Here is a 22540-nt window from a genome sequence, read left to right on the forward strand (position 1 = left end):
TTGTAACACAATTACAAGTTTTCCCCTTTCCACAGGATACTAATTTTATTGAAAATGTAATAAAATATATATGATTTAAAAGGTGTTTCCTTTCCTTGTAGCATACCATTGACAGTTTACAATCCACTATGCCATATATATATATACATCTTAGACCTCCTACATACGGGCAGATTTGCATTGCGAAATCCAGAGGGGGCTTCCGCCTCTGATTCTGCAGCAAATCCAGCCCATAGCATGCTATGGCAATACGCGATTTCCTGCCCACAAACGGAAATCGATTAGGATTTTCCGCTCGTGGGGAAGAAATCACAGCATGCTATGATTTTGTGTGGTGCCATGCACGGCCGGCTTCCATTGACAGCATTTTACAGTCATCATTGCAGAATGGTTGCGGCAGCCACGTCATTGCCATAACAAGAGCGCAGCATACTCTGTACTGCGCATGTGCGTCAGTATGTCGGCCGGCACATCAGCAGCAGAGGAGAAAATGCTGGAAAGGTGCATTGTAGCTGCTGGCCGGGCACCGGGTTGAACTCTGCTGCAGAAATCTTGCTCCGGAGTCTGACCTGCTCGTGTGCAGGCAGCCTTAGCCTGATGTGGTGCAGTTTGTTATTAAAACAACTCTACCCCCATGCGTATGCATTATGTAACTACATGCTATGCCACACACTCACTCACCATCACCATAGCATCTACAACAGACTTCATACCTCACATCATCTACATCCTTACAAGCGGCATGAGGCTACTTCTCTCAGTCAAACACACAAGCCTACATTGTAAAATGTACTCTTTGCATCAATCATCTGCCAAGGTTCTACAATGACCATTTCACTAGGTGGGAAAATCTTGATTTAACAAATTCCAAACGTAAGTCCTGTGAAATCATGGTCCATCCTCGAATATATAATAGTGAAGAGGAGCACCGGACTGTGCAAGCAGAGAGAATAAGACAACAAAGGGACCTCCATGTTGCTCTACCCTGAGTATTTTGTGCATTAGAAATAGCTGATGCCTTTGTATTATACCTATTGTTCCTAATTCCACTAAATAATTCCCTTTAAGCATGGATATTTATATATACAGATTGAACTCACCGTCCTGGCACATGCTTTCTACTTTTTGGTGTATATGAATGTTCAGGTTTTATTTGCAGATTAATTAATAAACCAAGTGATCGCTTCAGTTTGTTTTACAGTATACAGTAAGTGGATAACAGAAGTGCCAATTCCAGCTTTGGCCACTGGAGGGAGACATAGTACATATTTTATTATCTGCAGCTTCAATTCTCCACTAAGATCATTTCCAGAGGAAAATGTTGCTTAGTTGAAATTGCAGCAACATAATGTAAGAGCTAAACATAGAATATACAATAGTCAACCACTCGTGCTATATTTGAAGTAGCATGAAGTATCAGTACCCACCCACTTGTAGCAGCTTTCTACAGTGTTATGCCAATATTTAGGCATCACCCATAATTGCTGTGCTGGAAGATTTCACAGTTCTAATTTGTTAGAGCTTGGTGAATCTATATTAGGCTGCCCAGTGATTAAGTCAGATTACATTTTTGTATAGCATTTTATCTTCCCCCCTCCCACTCTATGTTGAATGGTTCTGCAGTAGTGAGCCAACTCCTAGACATGTTATTCCACCCACAATTGTTCTTGTAGTTGAGAGATTTGATTACATTTGCAGAGAAAGGTAATAAGAATAGAAGGATGCAATGTATTTAATGACTGCTGCACTTTGATGCTCAAGACTGTGGGGCAGACAGTTGTCTTGAATGCTTGTGCCAAGAGTCTCCACACCTTGCTCCAGAGACTACTACTACCCAAATCACAGCTGGGATTACACTGCTGCAGGTGGGAGCTGTTCTCTGACGATTCCTCTGGAGTAAAGAAGCAGAAACAACATCTGAAAGGCTGAAGAGAGCTCATGAGATACCCAATAAGATGATCATTGCTGCAGTGAGACTTGTGCCTGGATGGTTGTTGTAACTACACGTGTGTAAGAGGCATTTGGACAGGTGCTGGGTTTGCATCAAACACTGCTGTGACATATTAACACTTATCAGAGGAGATTAAACAGGCTGCTTAATGGATGTTACAGTATATTGGAGTACAGGAGGATGCTGCTGAGATAGGACGTGTTTCAGCACCCTGGACCTACAAGGAGTCTACAGCTACAGAACTGGAAGCAGGTAGGTTCATTCATAGCAATGTAGTCATTGTGGGTCAACTCTTCTATACTGTAAAACATTTGTGTGTCTGTGAATCAAGTCAAAAGGTTTTGTCTCTGAAGGGTTAAACACCTAGGATTTGGGGTTAAGTGCTTTGGAGGGGTTAAGTGATACATTTACAATTCATTTTGTTCTCTTGATTAGTGTGCTTCATTTGTATTGTTGATTGTAGGTGTTGGCTTTGGATGGTACTGTGCAGTCAATTATTTGGGCATGATTTCACAATTAGAGCTGGAACAGTGCTGACCTCCTGCAGAATGTGACACTCAAGCAGATGGAGTTCAGGGGAGAGAAATTAATTAAGAGATAGAGTAGCATTTTTCATGGTTCCGTTCTCCAAACTGAGACTCTGCAAGTTTGCAATTCCCTTGGCTTTGTATATTCTGAAATGTTACCACAATGCAGATTTGGGGAATCTTCTACAAATGGTTGCAGTGCATGACAGTATAGGGAGTTGCATCAGACTAAGTGAGTGCGTAGCAACTGAACTATTATTATATTACCATTAAAGGGGTATTCCGGTGATTTGCCGAATTTTTTTGTTTTCGCAAGTGGAACCAGCTCTTTATTCATTCCAGCCAGTGCTATGATGTGGCGCTGCCTGGAAGTGGGGCAAATGGGAACCCTCCGTTTTGGTGATCGATGGGCGTTCCAGCGGTTGGACCCCACCGATCTATCAGTTTTCACCAATCACGTGGATGGGTGCAACCTGAAATATTCAACAAATCGCTGAAATACCCTTTTAAGACACCTCTGAATAATTGGATTTGTACTGCTTTATATCACTTGTTCTATAATGTTATAATGTTAACGATAGAATACGTGATTGCTACTTTACCACTGAGATCATTCACACAAAGGATCTTTCAGATGTATATTGTGCTTTTCCACTAAAAGTAATTTGATTCATTTTACATAATTATGCTATCAATGTATTTAAATGCTTCACATTGTTGCAGCACATAAACACATAGACAATAGGATTGCAAAGGTTCACTGTCTGGGTCTCTGCAATAATAGGACACACAGTCAGGACAAGTGCAGTAAGCAGAATTGTGAAATGAAATGGTTTTCATACTATATTTGCCTCATGATTGTAATTTAAAAATAATCTTCTTAAGGTGGTAGAATCCAAATTACAGCAGGAACACTGCTTGTCTGGGAAATCCTTTCATAGCAGCAAATCACTATTGACAAAGTGGTAATTGTTGTTTAGCTCTTATTATTCCGCTAGTATTATGAACTCTATTGCATCACAAATGGATGTTTAGGTTGATGCCAAATGCAGTTGTTCTCTACTGGATGCATGGCTTGTAACCTACAGAATGTCTATGAACTGGAATATTATATATATATATATATATATATATATATATATATATATATATATAAAATAATAGCACCTTGTAAATTCAAGATTGTTGGACAAACCATTAATCTTTCCGTTTTAAGGTTATCTTGAGGGAATATAAGGGAGGTTACTCTGTGTTAAATATCATCCTTTTCCCAATATACAACCCTATTTTAGAGGGTTATTCTGGGGAAAAAATTCAATATCCCTGGAATATCTGTGCTCTCCCCAATCCCTATTTGGCTCCTTACCTTGCTGTGCTGCCATTCTCCACATCTAATGTATGGTGAAGCTTGGCATGAGTCTTCTTGAGTGTGTCTCTGTTTGTCATTTAAGCAGGCCAAAAATGCTTTAAGTCTTGTGCTTCCTAATCAGACCCTGACCCCGGTGATCCTCAAACAACAACCAGCGCCAGCCATTGCTCTACCTAAAGGTCCATTTAGACGCAACAATGATCGCGCAAAAATTGCTCAAAGAACAGTTTGGGTGACAGCTTTGAGCGATCATTTCGTATAAACTACTTAGTAGCATATTACCGTGCAAATAAAGCCTTTCGCTGAATGCAGATAACAGCTGGATGTTCTGTTATCTGCATTCAGCTGCTTTGTTCTCAAGCTGGCTTGAAGTCAGCGATGAACGAATAGTACACAAAAAGCGCATGATGGGCACACATTTAGACGCAGCGATTATCACTCAAAAGATGGCTTTTGAGCGAATTTTCAGTGATAATTGTTGTGTCTAAATGGCCCTTAATAGAGAGTATCTTGATCTAGGCCCTTTCTATTTCCTCAAGCTGAACCTACACGTAAAATACATTTTTCTTAGTCCAGATTTATCCAGGGTACTTTAGTGCAATTTTCTGCCAAGGCCAGAAAGAAAATTACAGATCGCTGGATGCTGTATTTTGCACGAATTCCACACGGATGGCTCCTGTTGAAGTCAATGGAAGTTGTACGACCCGTGGCTTTTCCGCAATTGACATTGCGGAAAGGTTGCGTATTCCACGTCATCACCTAGCAATGATTCGGGAAGAGCAGGGATTTAAAAAAAAAAAAGGGGTACTGCACATGTCCGAAGGCGAGCCGTGCGGAGCATCCACAGTACAGATTTTACTGGCTGGGCACACAGTCAGATTCCGCTGCAGGCTCCTGCATGTGGAATCCGACCTGTTCGTGTGAGACCGGCTTTACTGTGTCCTTATTCAGTATAAATGAATTAAGTCTATTATATTTGCTACCAAAAGTCAAAGAATAGATATAATGGATTATTTAGCAGAACTGAGGGTGTGAAATCTTTACAGAGTACGTTTATATGTTAAGATTTTTCATGTGATCTAATTTCCATTGCATTTAGCAATAATCACTAAGTGCAAATGACTTGGCTATAATTGAAGTTACTATAAGTAAAGTCATTTAATAGGTTGTCAGCATAGGAAATAATGGCCTCCCATTTTAAACTCCGATCAGTGAGCCATTTGCATCTTGTCAAAAATGTCTGCATGTGCGCGCTAATCATATAGAAGCATCATCATAATCAGATCATGAGTTGGGTCTTCACAGAATTTAAGTGGGTAACTGAAGGCCAGGTGTACACATGCCCATACCATAGGAGAGTACTGTTAGCTGCACCCAAATCACTCCAAAAGGAAAACATACTACAAATAGATTTATATGATATGGGATTTTTTTTCTATAATTATGGGAATAGCACAATTCTAGGAAATGTTGACTAATGTTGACATTACTGTATAATGCTGTGTTTCTTTACCTTGCTCTATGCTTCATCCATGACTGTACAAACATTATTTAAGGAAAAAGCTGTTTAGAAGAGAAGGTGTCCACTATTCCCATGCCTGTCAGTATAAGCCGTGTGTCTTTTATAGTGAGATTACATTGTATTTGTTGGTTTCCCACATTGGCGAGCTTACGTCTGATGCTTCTGCCAAGCAGGTGCTGTTTATATGGAGTGTTTTATGCCTGTCAATATAGCAGCCATCTACATAAACTGGTGCACATTAGGTAAAGTAAACTGATCAATGCCGTAATACTGGAGCTGTTCCGTCTGTGAGCTGCCCTTACTGAAAGGAACATTCCTGTTTAAAGTGATGACAATGGTGCATTGTTTATGAAAATCGCTTAATAAAGGCAAATCAAAATGAATTACGATAATCATTCAAAGTTTTAAAAAAATATACCAACATTTTTTATCCTTTAGTCTGTTAGCAAGGTGAATAAATAGTAGTGCATGCAACCTTCTCACCAGTGGTTTTAGTCATGAGCTATTAGCTCAGGTCCGGTCCCCCGCTGTACCACTTGACTGGCACTTTGATTCTCCAAATTTTACCGCATGTGCACTGGACTGGAAGTCAATTTTTCTATGCATTCCTATGAGATATTGAGCACCTCATATCAATGCATAAAAAATATGACTTCCAGTGCATACATAAGATTCGAAGAGTCGGGGTGTTGGTCACATGGTACAGCAGGGGAGCTGATAACTCATGAATAAAGCCACCAGTAAGAAGGTTACCTTCTGTAGCATTTTCCAACGTTTACAAAATATATTATTTCACATGATCACATGGCTTGACGAGTGATGTATTCACAAAAAAGAGTATCGGCAAGGTTTTTCACTGTCCTTGAAGAGAATAGGTCATGTTTACCTCAATGATATACAGATCTAGAAAAGTTTGACACTTAGGGTGTTAAATAAACTGTAGCACCTTTTTCTTGCCTTTCTAATAACATTTCACTGGCTTTTGTTTTTATGTGATAACTTGTTGCACCAAGTCATCAAAATTTGGTCACATTTTTCTATCCCTGTACCATGCATAACTTAAAGACATTGGGGTAGATTGACTAATATTGTTAGACAGTGTACACTAAGACTAGACAGTCTTAAAATGCACCAGATTGGGGGGCATGGCTTGGTTGAAGATGTAGATAGACATTTAACTGCTGTGCTTCATCCATCAACCATCCTGACAACTCATCCTGGAGCTGCTAAACATGACTGATCACTTCAAAACTCCTCAAGGGACAACACCTTGAAAGGTGACTCCAGAAGTTGTTTGGAGATGATGCTTTCTCACCAACATTTGTGGTTGAATGTGCCCACCCAACTAGGCCTATACCTCCCAGAGCTCCTCAAAGGTCCTTCCTGATAAGGCTACTCAACTGCACGAAACAGGATAAAATTCTTGCCTCAGCCTGGGGGAAAGGGTTAAATAAAAGAAGATAATTCCCACATATCCCTTTTTCCTGATTTTTCAGTAGAGCTTCAGAAATCAAGCATCTTTCACCATCCTCAAAGGTCACCTGTGAAAGCATGGCAGCAGCTACTTCATAGCTTTTCCAGCTAGGCTACGGATCAAGTGAGTCAGTAAAGTTCATTTCTAAGGCTGTTTCCTGGCTTAATGGCCTCTTTGGAAGATTCAGAGGCAGATATTAATACAATTGTCTCATCTGGTAATACCTCCATATACCATTTGCCAAATAGAAACATATGCCAGCTCCTGGGGGGAGTAGATTTCTGCTATAATGTACACGAGTTTTTGCTGTACGTTATATTAAATCTTATGTGCTGTGTGTGGCCACACACCTCTAGAGCTAAGCCCCACTTGCTTGAAAAAAGCCTTTGTCGCGGATTCTCGGTCGCGACGCCATCGTGATATGGTGGCCACAATGCAAGGACAGACCTGTCACTCTGCCAAAATGCAGGTAACTGGTTGACACTTGTGGTGCGGGGGTTGCTGGCTACTATCAGTACCTGAATGCTGCATGCTAGTATTCTCTCTGAGTTCTACCTTTGAGAGGGGGTTTGGGGTGTGTTTCCTTCTCTGTGCTACCTATCAACAGGTGGGGAGGGCTTTATATTCCTACCCCTCCCCTAGTGCATTACGGTTAATTCAGCTCTGTTGGTGGTTGGAGTTGGTTGGAGCCTCTATTCTGGGTGAAAGCCGCCTACTTACAGATAAGTGCTGGTTTACTTTTCTCTCGCTGTGCTGGTGTTTGCACAGTTGCATTGCTGTGTTTAGTGTATCTCTCCTGGTGTTTTCATAGGAATAGTCAGGTCCTAGAAGAAGATAGCAGGGCCGTCCTTCCCAGGACGCTAACTCCACATTTAGGTAGAGGTTCCCCATCTTCCTGAGAAGTAAGGGCAAGTTACTTCCATCTCCTATGGTCTTGTGTGGCGTTGTCTATCCCAGGATAATACTGTGAGTGCTTTTGCGGTTCCTTGAGACGCTGCCCCATGTCCTCTGGGGTATTTCTGACCACTCTATGCTGCTTACTGTGGATTTTAATCTACCCCCAGATACATGCAGTTGGAGATTCAATCCCTTTTTATTGTCTCAAATTCCTACTCTGGACAGGATACCTTATCAACTTGGGGAATTCTTTTTTTTATTAATTATTCACTGTCTGGTGAAAGTCTTATCTAGGAGACTCCTACAAGACAGTCTGTACTCCAAGGTGTCTTTTGTTAAAAAAGACTAGGGGAGAATTGGAGGAGGCAGAGACATTCACTCTGATTGAAAGAGCATATTCCAAGACCCTACCCAGAATAATCTGAACATCTGGAGGTATCTGAAAAGGAAATACAATTACCTTCTGGCTGTTAAATGCAAACATAATATGTTCTCTTGCAGGCAAAGTTTCTTTGAAATTAGTAACCTGTCTAGTAAATTATTAGCCCATAAACAGTAGCTACTTCACACAGCTCTCCTCCATATATGCTGGCCAAGGAGGTGTGGCGCAGCATTATAAAGCCCATTAATATTGAGGGTGCCATGACTTGATCTCGAAGGAATGCTGCCTTTCAATAGGTGGCACTGTGGAGGATTTATTCCATCTCCCTTATTTGCATATTACCCAGAGGAGCGTGCGTGGCCATTTGAGTCTCCTCACTTAGTTTATAGTATATAGTTGCTCTCCCTAAGGAGAAAAGAGCGTTTCTGACCCATGACTTGATCTGTTCTTTGGGAAAACCTGCTGCTAATGGAGCTGCATCGGCTGAAGGATTGGGAGTTTCTAAGGGCAATAGGTCTTACTCAATTAAAGCGACTGAAGGCAGCAAGAATTTGGCTCAGTTTTGACCAACTCAGGGAAAATTTAGAAATACTAAAAATGCCTTCTATCAATTTCTGCAGTTTAGAAACTCCCTACAAACACAATTTCCTGACTATCGGGTCTACTCTTTACAATCCCCACAGATATCTGGGATAATCACTGGCTCTAGTGGATCAGGCTTTGTGTCCAAAATTCATAATACACTTATTCACTATGTATACAACCCATTTGGTACTTAATTCATTATCTCACTGGATAGCTTGGATACCACATGTGAGAGCAGATTTTGAGAAGACATGCTGTCTTCGCATCTCACTATTTCCTCGGTGGCCTCTAACCGGCTTACACAGTTATATATAGTATAACTCACCAGGCCTACTTGACCTCTCAAAGGCTTCACAGAGCAGGGATCTTTGCCTTAGCTGAGTGCCCCAGATGCCATCAAGCAGATACCAACTTCTGCCACATAATATGGAACTGCACTTCAATACATCAATTCTAGCACAAAGTGATAAATTGTCTAGGCACTATCAGGAAAACTAAATTTCCTGCTGACCCTCTACTTTGCCTTCATGTGCTAGATAATGTACAGTGGTCCCATCACAAGGAAATGTTTCGCAAGGCACTGTTCATGGTCTGAAAAGTCATTGATCTTAAGTGAACAGCCACCACCACCCCAAATATATCCCCATGGAAAGCCCTGATCAATAGTATCTTTACTTATGAAAGAATACTTTAAAATAATTGAAAATGCCCACAAAACTTTGATAAAATCCGTGCCACCTGGTGTACATCTGCGGTTACCCTAGAACCAGCTAATGAATGATGGTGAATTATGCTGATCCCCATTGCACTGACCCATGAACTGACTCTGGGGCAGAGCTAAATGTATAATGTCTTCTTTGTTCTATTCTCATGTCATAGTATTGGTGTTAGGGCTCAGTTACACGGGCGCATCGGCACCCGTACACCAGTGCCGATGCGCCCATGTGACTAACAGTTAGAAGACGGGGGTACCTGAAGACGGCCGTCTCTCTCCAGCGCTGATAAAAGAACACATGACCGGCAATGAAGCCGGTCACATGTTCTTCCTCCCAGCGCTGCAGAGAGACGTCTGTCTTCAGGTACGGCCGTCTGCTGGCTGCAGTAACACGGGCGCCGATGCGCCCGTATGACTGAGCCCTTAGGCAGTTTGTTGATATATTTACTCATTGATTATATATATGTGTATAGAATTGAAGTATAACCTGTCAAAATCTAAAGGGCTTAAAATCAATTGACTGCTAACTTTGATATTGTTTAAATGTTATGTAAAATATCTAAAGTTAAATAAACCAAATTTTAAAAATGCACCAGAGTTATCACAGTTGTTCTACCACCTATTGATTGACTTAGTTTCCACAAGATTTTACTCCAAACTTTGGTGCAAATTTTGGCAAACAATGCTGCATTCAGGCCTTGCACTCTTTCCACAAAGCCATGCCCCTTTGTCACAAGCAGTGAAAAAAGTTTCCAAAAGTGTCAAGCACATCATAAATGTGGTGCAAAAAATGCCCCATTGTTTTGTAAATGATCGTGAGTGACTTGGAATCTTTTACACAATCATTTGTAGCTGGACAAGGCCTCATGTGCACGGAGGGATTTGAATTGCGAAATACACAAATCAGGCCACCCATAGGGATACATGAAGTCAATGGAAACCGTCCGATTCGTGGCACGTCCGCAATTGAATTGTGGATGGGCCACGGATACCGCAGGATAGCAGGAGTTAAAAAAAAAAAGTACTGTGTATGCATTAGGTCAGCCCTTAGTTATAGGTAATTTTCTAAACATTAACCCTTTGCTGCTCCCACCCCCTAATCATGTTCCAATCAACAAAAGAATGCGCTGTGCACAACTTTAGCCCAATCGGACAACTGCTGGGCGACCCTCAAACGCCTTGAAGTTGAAACATAGTATACGTATTACGCAATGATTAATTCCGTTCAAAAGCGGTATACTCTTCCCTATCTTGACCATTTTCTTTTTTCTTCTTAGAGGACACATCCAGCCAATGCCAGCAATTGCTTAAAAACATGTTTAAAACAAGAAAATGTTTTGCTGAAAATAGGTAAATAGAATACAGCCACTAGCTTCAATAAGTAATTATTTCTCTTTTTTGGCAAAGACTACCTGTGCTTATCTGGCATAGATATTTGATGGTGAAGATGTGACAGTTCAACTCCCTCACCAATCCTGAAAATGGGGGCGCCCATTTGCTTGATCCCTACCGAACATTCATGAAATACCATCTGGATATGCCATAACTGTTTAACCCCTTAATGACGTGGCCCTTTTTTTTTCCATTTTCGTTTTTTTCCTCCCCCCTTTAAAAAATTCATAACTCCTTTATTTATCCATCAACGTCACTGTATGAAGGCTTGTTTTTTTTTTTTGCGCGACGAGTTGTATTTTTCAACGGTGCTATTTAAAGTACCATATAATGTACTGAAAAACTTATAAAAAATTCTAAGCAAAGTAAAATGAAAAAAAACCCCGACATTCCGCCATCTTTCAGTGCGTCTTGTTTCTACGGCGCACAAATTGCAAAAAACCGACATGATAACTTAATTCTATGGGTCAGTACGATTGTTACAATACCAAACTTGTATAGTTTATTTTTTTTACTATACTACTCTTTTTTTTCAAAAAATATTTAATTTTTTTCAATTATTTTCTGCGGTCATCTTGTGCGCGCAATAACTTTTTTATTTTTCCGTCGACGTAGTTCAGCAGGGGCTCATTTTTTCCAGAATGTCCTGTATTTTCCGTTAGTACCAATTTGGAATACATATGACTTTTTGATCGCTTTTTATTGCGTTTTTTTCTGGGAGACAGGGGGACTGAAAAAGTGCATTTCTGGCGTTCTTTATTTTTTTTTTCGGACTATGTTCGCCATGCGGGGTAAATAATGTGCTACTTTGATAGATCGGACTTTTACAGAAGCAGTGATACCAAATATGTATTTTTATTTTATGATTTCAATTTTTTAATTACAGATATGGCAAAAGGGGGGTGATTTAAACTTTTATTACTTTTTTTTTGTTTTACAATTAAAAAAACTTTATTGATATTTTTTAACTTTACTTTGAAGTCCCCCTGGGGGATTACGACATGCGATGCTTTGATTGCTCCTGCAGTATGACGTAATGCTATAGCATTACGACATACTGCATTCTGACAGGCAGCCTATCAAGCTAACCCACAGGGATGGCTTGATTGGTAGTCTCTCTAAGCAGCGCTGGGGCCTTTCAGAAGGCCACCGGCAGCCATGACACCTGCACGGCTCCTCCGATCTCATTGCGGGAGGGCCGTACGGGACTCCCAAACATCGTTCGAGGGATTTAAATGCTGTCAGAATTGACAGCGGCATTTAAAAGGTTAACAGCCGCGATCGGCCGAACGGCTGATTGCAGCTATTGCCCACGGGTGTCAACTGTAGTAAACAGCTGACGACCGCACTGTATGCAGAGAGGTCGCCCCGTGACCTCTCTGCATACATGCCCTGACACTCCAGGAAATAAATGTACGTCCTGGAGCAGGAAGCGGTTAATAAATACTATTTAAAAAAACATTAAACATTTTTTTCCTAAAAGGATTTAGTAGCAGTTGGGTATTTTTTAGGGTCTCCAGCAATGATCTGTAAAACAAAACGTTGGACAGCACCGCCCCTCCCACCCCATGAATAATTAACTGCACTTAATGAACTTTACCTCATTAAGTGCAGTGATAAAGCCCAATAATGTTCCCTATGTATAATGCAGACCAAAGGTGCAAAGTGTTATACATAGGGGACCATGTTAAAAGTAAAGCTGCGTTATTAGCGACTTTACTTTTAATGCAGGAAACGTACTGCATGCAACGTGCAAATCGCATAACAATTCACGCATAACCTAATTGTATGTTAAATCAATTGTAGCAACAGCTTAACCTAGCAATTGCAATGCTAATTAAATGAAAGCTCACATTAATTACCATTGCTTACAAGTGATTATAAATAAAATAAAATGATCAAAAAAAAATTTTATGGAAAAAATGAATTTCCGGACAAAAATGCATGGCCGATGAGGGTCGCCTTGTAGTTGTCCGATTGAGCTAAAATTTTTGTTGATTGGAATAAGATAGGAGGGTGAAAAGTTGAAAAAAAGGGCCACCCTAGTATGTGCGCGGCGTCCCGGATAGCGCTTCTGCACACATCTGCAGTGAAAAGAAAGAACATATGGACAGGACGCAGGAGACCCGCACAAGTAAATATGTGTCCTCAGCCACGTGGGACACAGCTAAACCCTCTCCCCTCCTGTTTTCACCCTCTACTAACCAACCTCATCCTGACATCTCCATCTCAGTGTGCAGCAACATCATAACTTCCAGACAGCACGCCTGCTGCCTTGGGTATATATTCAATTCCAATCTTTCTTTTACCCCCTACATCCAATCTCTGGCCCAACTATGTCAGTTGCACCTCAAGAGCATCGAAAGAATCCACCCTTTTTGTCACCACATGCTAAAAACACTCACTGTTGTCCTCTTCAACTCTCTACTCGACTATTGCAACTCACTGCTTATAGGCCTCCCCGGCACCAGACTTTCCCCGCTCTAATCCATCCTGAATGCGGCAGCCAGGCTCATCTTCCTGTCCAGCCGCAATACAGATGCTTCTGCCCTGTGCCAGTCACTGTTCTGGCTGCCTGTCAAATACAGAATTCAATTTAAACTCACTACCCTCATCCACAAAGCCACCCTACATTGCTTCCTTCATCTCGATTCACCACCCAGCCTGTGCCCTCCACTCTGCTAATGAAATCAGACTAAGTGCCTCTTTAATTTGAACTTCTCATTCCTGCCTCCAAGACTTCTCCAGAGCAGCAACGGTCCTCTGGAACGTGCTATGCAAAACTTTCCGGGCAATCGCTGACACACTAAACTTCAGGTGTGCTCTAAAAACGCACCTCTTCAGTGAGGCATACCACATTTCCTAAACCAAACCCTCTTTACTCAGCCTGATAACATGCTCCCTGTCCTACTGACTGCAATCCCTGCTAGCCATTATCAACCACCCCCTGCCGTCATACCGATTCAGCCACTATTCAGCCAATTGGACTATTGTCTATGTGCATAGCACCCCTCTCCATCTCACTATACCGTGTACAGCTCCAGCCCCCTTACCTTCTGTATCACCCCATTATCTGTAGTATGTAAGCTCGTTGGAGCAGGACCCTCACCCCTACTGTCTTCATCAATTGATTACTTCATGTAACCGAGGTTTTGTTTTTATTTCCCTGTTTTGTAAGCACTGCGGAATATGTTGGCGCTATATAAATAAAGATTATTATTATTTCTGCACTGCAGCATATTTTTCTGAGGATACGCTGCAACTGCCCATGTGAATGGCCGATAATACACTAATTCAGATCGTGACTTGATCGCAGCTATTCTTCATTCATGCATTTTTTCGAACATAAAAACGCTTATTATTATTCCTCCTACACAAGGCTTTTAATATTTAAAAAAAATAGAAAAAACAAATTGTAATCGATATTGCCGAAGCCATAATATCCCATACTATAAAATATTACATTATTTATTCAGCACATTAAATTCCATTAAAAAACTTTAGAAAAGAAAATGTCTAAATAGCTGTATTCCGTTCATCTTGCTTCTCACAAAACAGAAATAAAAAAATAATCAAAGTTGTGTAGACATCAAAATAGTACCAATAAAAACTACAAGTTGTCCTGCAAAGAAAACACCCTCATACAGCGGTGTCGACAGAAAAATAAAAATGTTCTGTTCTTAAAATATGGTGACACACAAGGTCTTTTTGTAAAAAAAGGTGTTTACATTGTGCACAAGTAGTAAAACATAGTAAAACCTCTATAAATGTGGCGGTGTTATAATCTTCATGACTTGTAGAATAAAATTAACAGAATATTTATACCACAAGGTGAATACTATAAAAATAAATTCCAAAAAGCAATGGTGAAATTTGTGTTTTTTTTCATTGTTCCTAGCAAAAGAAAAGTAATAAATGTCATTCAATACATTGTATGTACCCAAAATGAGTTCTTATAAAAACTAGTCCAACAAAATTTAAAGTCTCATACAACTACACTGACGAAAAAGTAAAAACGTTATGACTGCTGGAACGCAAAAGGGGAAATGATTCATTGGCTCTTAAAGGGGTTGTCTCACGAAAGCAAGTGGGGTTAAGCACTTCTGTATGGCCATATTAATGCACTTTGTAATATACATCGTGCATTAAATGTGAGCCATACAGAAGTTATTCACTTACCTGCTCCGTTGCTGGCATCCCCGTCTCCATGGCTCCGCCTAATTCTGATGTCTTCTGGCATTTTTAGATGCGCTTGCGCTGTGCGGTCTTCTGCTTCTGGTCGGTCCGGGCACGAGCGGCGTTCTGGCTCCGCCCCTTCTACGCGTCATCGCGTAGCTCCGCCCCATCACGTACCGATTCCAGCCAATCAGGAGGCTGGAATCGTCAATGAAACGCACAGAGCCCTGGTGCACCATGGGAGAAGACCCGCGGTGCACCATGGGAGAAAACCGCAGTGCATCCCTGGGAAAGGACCGGTGGCCATCTTGGGGGGAGAATTTTATAAGTTCATCTTTCATCACATCGGTGAGTAGCAAGCGGTTTAAAACCCGCTTTAAAATGCTATATTTTATGCCAGGGGGGTGACAGGGGGAATGGGCTAATTTAAAATTTTGATGTTTGCCGCGAGACAACCCCTTTAAGGTTAAAATTAGTTATGTCACTATGGAGTTTAAAAATGCACCTATGGTGACTAGGTTCTGCGCCAAATATATTTATATGAAACCTATTCAGAATTGACAAAAAAAATTCATTTTTGAAAAAGAGGATACTTCTCCATCGAAAAACCAATAAACTACTGGACTGTAAACAGCAAGGCTTTACTGAAGGCAGATTATGTCAGAGTAATCTCATAGACTCTTTGACTATATCACAAAAGTGGTGGATAAGGAGATTCTGTGGTTTTCACCTATCTGGATTTTCGTAAAGCCCTTGATAAAGAACTCATAAGTAAGTTATGGAAAATTTGACTTAATCGTGTGATAGCCCAGTGGATTCACCATTAGTTAGACGATAGATATCAGAGTATTGTTGTTAATGTATTCACAGTGTGGTCAGGCAACAAAGAAAGTAAGTAGTATGCTCCGATGCATAGCTAGAAGTATTACCAGTAGAAAGAGGGAGATTGTGATACTGTATAGAGCTCCGGTGAGACCACATCTGGAATACTGTGTTCAGTTCTGGAGAACTCACCTATAGAAAGACATTCATAGAATAGAACAAGTGCAAAGATGGATCACAAAAATGGTGGAAGGTCTCAAGAACAAAATCAGGAAATGCTTAAAGAGAGGGTAGACATGATCTAAACTTTTAAATATGTTAAAGGTATACATAAGGTTCAGGAAGGAAGTGTTTTTTTATGAAGTTAAAGGGGTTGTCCCGCGCCGAAACGTTTTTTTTTTTTTCAATAGCCCCCACGTTCGGCGCGAGACAAACCCGATGCAGGGGTTAAAAAAGAAAACGGGATAGTGCTTACCTGAATCCCCGCGCTCCGGTGACTTCTTACTTACCTGGTGAAGATGGCCGCCGGGATCTTCTCCCTCGGTGGACCGCAGGTCTTCTGTGCGGTCCATTGCCGATTCCAGCCTCCTGATTGGCTGGAATCGGCACGTGACGGGGCGGAGCTACAAGGAGCCGCTCTCCGGCACGAGCGGCCGCATTCAGAAAAGAAGAAGACAGGACTGCGCAAGCGCGTCTAATCCGGCGATTAGACGCTGAAAATTAGACGGCACCATGGAGACGCGGACGCCAGCAACGGAACAGGTAAGTGAATAACTTCTGATAACTTCTGTATGGCTCATAATTAATGCACAATGTACATTACAAAGTGCATTAATATGGCCATACAAAAGTGTATAACCCCACTTGCTTTCGCGGGACAACCCCTTTAAATATTAGAACAAGAAGCTCAATCTAAGATTAGTTTGGGGATAATCAGACGCAATGACATCAAATATTAGTTTCCTGAAAGAGTAGTAGATGCTTGGAACAAACTTATAGTAGATGTGGTTGGATGATCAACAGTAAATGACTTCAAGCTGCCTGGGAAAAGCATAAGAGAGATAAAAAGGAAATAATATAATGGCAGACTAGATGGACTATATACTCTTTGTTTCTGCTGTTGATTTTTTTTAATTTTCCATGATTTTACCTATACCAGCAGCACCTGGATGCGACCTATTTATGCACGCCTCATATGATACCTTACCTTGAGCCTGTTGTAAACTATGTCTTTGTGATGTTCTGATCAGCCACACCTCTTAGAATATAAATTTCATAGTTACTAGAGATGAGCGAGCACGCTCGGATAAGGCAGTTAATTAAGTGAGCATCGCTCTTCTCGAGTAACTGCATTCTCGTCCGAGCAGGCTTGGGGGGGGGGGGGGCAGGGGGCGGGGGCCGGTGGGGGGAGCGGGTGGTAGCAGGGGGGAGAGTGAGAGATCTCTCCCCCCCCCTCCACCCCCCGTCACCCCCTATCCCCCCGAGCCTGCTCGGACGAGAATGCAGTTACTCCAGAAGAGCGATGCTCGCTCGAGTAACTGCCTTAGCCAAGTGAGCTCCCTCATCTCTAATAGTTACATATGTTGGAAAAAGACCAAGTTCAATTTTTTTTAAATCAACTATATATCAGTATTTGGTACATTATTTATAACCCTCAATACCATTAGTTATTAGGCAAGCATCTAGTCCTTTTTAAATGCTGTCATTCCCCTGCTTTTGAGTAGAGCGTTCTGTAGTTTGACTACTCTAACTGTAAAGAATCCTTTTCCTGATAAACATCTAAATCTAATCTTTTCCTCACCATAAGCATGCTCCAATGTGCTAGGTTCCATTAGCTCTTCAAACGTAACTGTGTTTCTTACATTGTTACCAAACAGCAATGTTTTAAGCCTATCCAAAAAGTGAATGGATACAATTTACTAAAGCTGTGAAAGTAACTTAATAGATAATTATGCACATATCGTATACATCACACCCCTGCCACTAGTTACTTCACTTATAATGTCATTAAAATTTAAGATTAATTATATTGTGCATATATTATGGAAAAACCTGCTTGGTGAATACAGATTGTTTATCCCCCATATTTAATTGCAGTAGCTATTACAATAATGATCCTGTTTTCAATTATAAGCAATTTCCGTTGCTCCTTTTAATCCCTTCTGTGCCAAGGAGCCAACTTTGCATTCAGTACTACTTGTCACTAAGCTCCATGGTGCTGTATAGTATATTAAAAAAGTCCACAAGTTATGTAACATTAAAAAAAAGCCCATAATTGGTTAAAAAGAACAAATATTGGTACTGAGATAAAAGTATATTGTTGCAATGAAAGCTAGGTTGCTCAGGTAGGTGCATTAAAGATGTGTCTGTGACACGTTATGATTAGAGTGGTGAACAGGTATCAGTAAGTACAATGGCTGGCTGTCAGATCGAAGACGTTTCAGTGTGTCGTACGCTGTAAGACGAAGTGTTCGTATTCTGAGTGACATCAGCGATGGCAGCACACCATTCTGTATGATCGTCTTTGTTTGCACAGTACTTTATTAGTAATGCCTCATTGAATAACATTATTGTGCAGCTGTTTGTTCATTAAAATAGGAGAAGAAGGAAGAGCTTGTTGAGCCCTGCAGCACTGTAGTCTTTGTTAAGTACCGAAAGCTAAAGAAATGAAATATTGGGTGATGCTATCATTCTTGTGTCAGCACATTGGTTTCTTATGATCTATGAATGCCATTTTCAAAGACGAATTACCAATGCAAGTATTAGCACTGGATTCTTCAATTACATAAAAACAAAGAATGGAAAAGAAATAGACCAATTCATGGAAATATAATTAACTTCTCTCCTACTTCATCCTTCAGTCTGGCTCCAGTAAAAGGCTATAAAACTGCAGCATTTAGTTTTACAGTCACATATTAATCAAAAGGAAGACCATTTTATAATTATATTATGCTCTGAGGAGCTCATTTAACTGGTTATATGTAAGTTTAATATCGCTACATGCCAGTTCTAGTTGAAAGATCTACAGGTCATATCAGGTATTGTTATATTGGAAGTAGTAATGTATGCTTTATTTTCACCATTGAAAAGTCTATAGGCTTTTTTAGTTTCATTATATGCTATTAGTTATTGTGTCCTGTGTCTTAAAGGGGTTGTCCCGCGCCGAAACGGGTTTTTTTTTTTTTTAACCCCCCCCCCCCGTTCGGCGCGAGACAACCCCGATGCAGGGGTTAAAAAAACAACCCGCACAGCGCTTACCTGAATCCCGGCAGTCCGGCGTCTTCATACTTACCTGCTGAAGATGGCCGCCGGGATCCTCTGTCTCCGTGGACCGCAGGGCTTCTGTGCGGTCCATTGCCGATTCCAGCCTCCTGATTGGCTGGAATCGGCACGTGACGGGGCGGAGCTACACGGAGCCGGCATTCTACACGAGCGGCCCCATAGAAGACTGCAGAAGACCCGGACTGCGCGGGCGCGGCTAATTTGGCCATCGGAGGCCGAAAATTAGTCGGCACCATGGAGACGAGGACGCCAGCAACGGAGCAGGTAAGTATAAAACTTTTTATAACTTCTGTATGGCTCATAATTAATGCACAATGTACATTACAAAGTGCATTATTATGGCCATACAGAAGTGTATAGACCCACTTGCTGCCGCGGGACAACCCCTTTAACACCTAGATTATTTTTCTAGAATGAAGTATTAACTTTACAGCAACTCTGCTAGTTAAGACATCAAAGCAACTGCAATGTACAGGAAGGTCAGTTCTCTCCAGCAATCGCCCAGCTATGCAATCATGAGCTACACAGAATCACACCATCAGCTGGTTCTATTTCTTCATAGCAGTGCTGAGTTGGCATCATAGTAAATGAAATAATTTCTATTTATAAACTACTTTATGTAGCAAAATACATTACATCTTTAGGATAAACACATAACAACAGCAGAGAGGATCTGTTGGCTTTCCTGACATGTTTGTTTAAGTGTATTTCCCATACAACAATTGTAGAACATCTCTTCCTAGAGCTTTGCATTATGCGCTCCTCTGTTATTCCTCTTGAAAATGTATGAATAGACAACAGTGCATTCATATTTTAATGTCCCTACATAGTCTGACACTGTCAGCACTGATTTGAAAGTGTCAGTGTGTGGGAACATACCCCATTGCCAATGGATATGGTAACAATTTATTCATACATTTCCAGAAGCAATATTACAGCACAGGGCATGATGTAGAATTGTTATTTCATGAGGAATTCAAGTATTTAGTAAAATTAACATGGCAGAAAGGGTGAAATGTCCTATTTAGTTAACATTGATTAACCATGTACATTTTTGACACAAAGACATTTTCCAGAATTCTAGATCTTGCATACAAAATCATATCCAAATGCTGTGTAAACTTTCAAGTTCACAAAAACATGGAAGCAACAAGTCTAAACAAAATGTGCAAACTTTTCTCTAGTCAAAAAGTTTATGGAAGTACATTTAACCACATTGGTTGTAGGAAAATAAGTACTGTAGAAAATTTCACCCACTCTGCTGCACAGCACAAAAAACTCTTAAGTCCGAGATAAATAAGTCCAATTCACTAAGATATTGTTATTCCCTTTGAATGCTTTTCAATTTTTCAGGCGTCATGTACATGGCTGCCATGTTCAGCAAATGTCATCCCATAGCAATCTATAGGTACATACTGTACTCTGCATGCCACACACAGTCATATGGGGTTTTATTTGTCATCTCTGATTAATACAGAATCTGTCAGAAATAAAAAAAAAAAATCATAGTATGGTTGCCACATTATACACTGATCAGATTTAACACCCAAACCACTGACAGGTAAAGTTGGTAATCTTTTGACAGCAGCAACTTTCAAGGGGTGGAATATATCAGGCAGCAAATGAACAGTCAGTTCTTGAAGTTGAAGTGTTGGAAGCAAGAAAAGTGGGCAAGTGGTAAGGATTTGAGCAACTTTGACAAGAGCCAAATATGGATGGCTAGTCAACTTAGAAAGAGCATCTCCAGAACTGCAAGTGTTGTGGGGTGCTCCTGATATGCAAAGGTTAGTATCTACCAAAAGTGGTCCAAGGAAATGCAACCATTGAAGCAAAGGCTAGCCCCTCTGCTCAGATCCCACAAAAGAACTACTGTAGCACAAATTGCTGAAAAAGTTAAATCTATGATAGAAAGGTATCATAACATACATTGCATCACGCTTTCCTGTGAATGGGACTTGGTGGCTGCAGCTCGGTCAGAGGGCACATGCTAACCCCTGTTCAATGCTGAAAACACCAAAAATGGGCAAGTGAGGATCAGAAATAGACCACAGAACAATGGAAAAAAAGTGGCATGCATTCAAGCATCCCTACAATGTGCTGCAAAAGGAAGTCCAATTCACGAAGGCCCCACCTTGCAACTTACAATATTTAAAAGTTCTGCTACTAATGTCTTGGTGCCATATACCACAGGCCATCTTTTATAAGGTTCTGTGAAGTCCATGCCTCAAGAGCTCAGAGCTACTTTGGTGCAAAACAGAGAACCTATGCAATATTAAGCAGGTAGTTTTGGTGTTTATAGCTTATGAATGTATACAGTATATGGAGATTCAGAGATAGAAGATATGCTTCTAGGGGAGAATACAACTACAAGACAATGCATACTGTGGCATCACATAGCAGAGCACCTGCAGCTTTATAGAATAAAGCTATGGGACTCTGCCACATACTTGAGACCACATATTCCATACAATATCTAAAGATGTTAAACTCTAATGCCAGTCTTATGCTGTGCTATAAGATGGTGTTATAATGTCAGTGTACGCGGGAAGTCATTGTTGTGAATATTCAATGGGATAATTTATTTAGCAGAACGCAAACTCATTAATATCAAAGTATACCTATAAATTGAATAGAGTCCAAGCCATTACTCGACACAGTGTGTATAAAGTGTGCAACCTCCATCATTTAGTTGTTTCTGCATCTACCTAAATGTTTATACAATCAATGTCTTGTCTTTCCACATCTCTGGTCTACAAATAAAATCAATTGCAATCACTTAAAGAAAGTTTTAGTGTGCAGCTAGTAGAAGCTAAAAGTTTACCTGAAATAATTTACTAATCTAAATGAAAACATATTGGAACAGTCATGAAGGATGCACTGGAAGCAAATCGACTACCGATCCTTTGCATGCCCACACACATCAATCTTGTGATATCCACCTTGCAGAAGTTGGACAGATGTAAGCTGCTGTAAGACAAACACAGAAAAGATTGCCCACAAGTCATAGTAAAATCAACGCATTACCTTCATAAGCTTTCTGACTATGCCAATTGTTGCAATTTGCCCCAACCGAGGGTATACTCAAGTCATAGTAACGGAGAGCTAACCATTTCCCCATTTCAGCACTATGTTGTTTTTAGGTCCACATTTCTGTATTAATTCATTTATATACACTATATGGACAAAAGTTTTTGGACACTGCATGTTTTTTTTTAGAAAAAGTGCTTTATTATCCTATTTAGTAATATGTCAGCCCTCCATTTGCTGGTATTACAGCGGCAGCACGTCGAGGCATACTTTCCACAAGTTCTCCGTAAGCCTGGGTAGAAATAGCTCGCCATTCCTCGTGCAAGGCTGTGAGAAGAGATTGTTGTGAGGATGGACGTGGGTGGCGGTGTCGTACCCGTCGCTCCGGTTCATCCCACAAGTGCTCGATCGGATGAATA

The 22540-nt window shown here is 40.7% G+C and overlaps 1 protein-coding gene across 1 annotated transcript in view; it reads left to right on the plus strand.

Annotated features, from left to right (window-relative positions):
• The first annotated feature begins 2148 nt into the window (after positions 1–2148).
• The window catches only part of TAFA2 (TAFA chemokine like family member 2), a 167204-nt gene continuing 146812 nt past the window's right edge, over positions 2149–22540 (plus strand). The window contains exon 1 of the mRNA XM_066589305.1: positions 2149–2203. The gene's annotated coding sequence lies outside the window, so the exon portion shown is untranslated. The remainder of the gene's footprint in view (positions 2204–22540) is intronic.

Source organism: Eleutherodactylus coqui, chromosome 2 (assembly GCF_035609145.1).
Source record: "Eleutherodactylus coqui strain aEleCoq1 chromosome 2, aEleCoq1.hap1, whole genome shotgun sequence".
Lineage (NCBI taxonomy): Eukaryota > Metazoa > Chordata > Amphibia > Anura > Eleutherodactylidae > Eleutherodactylus > Eleutherodactylus coqui.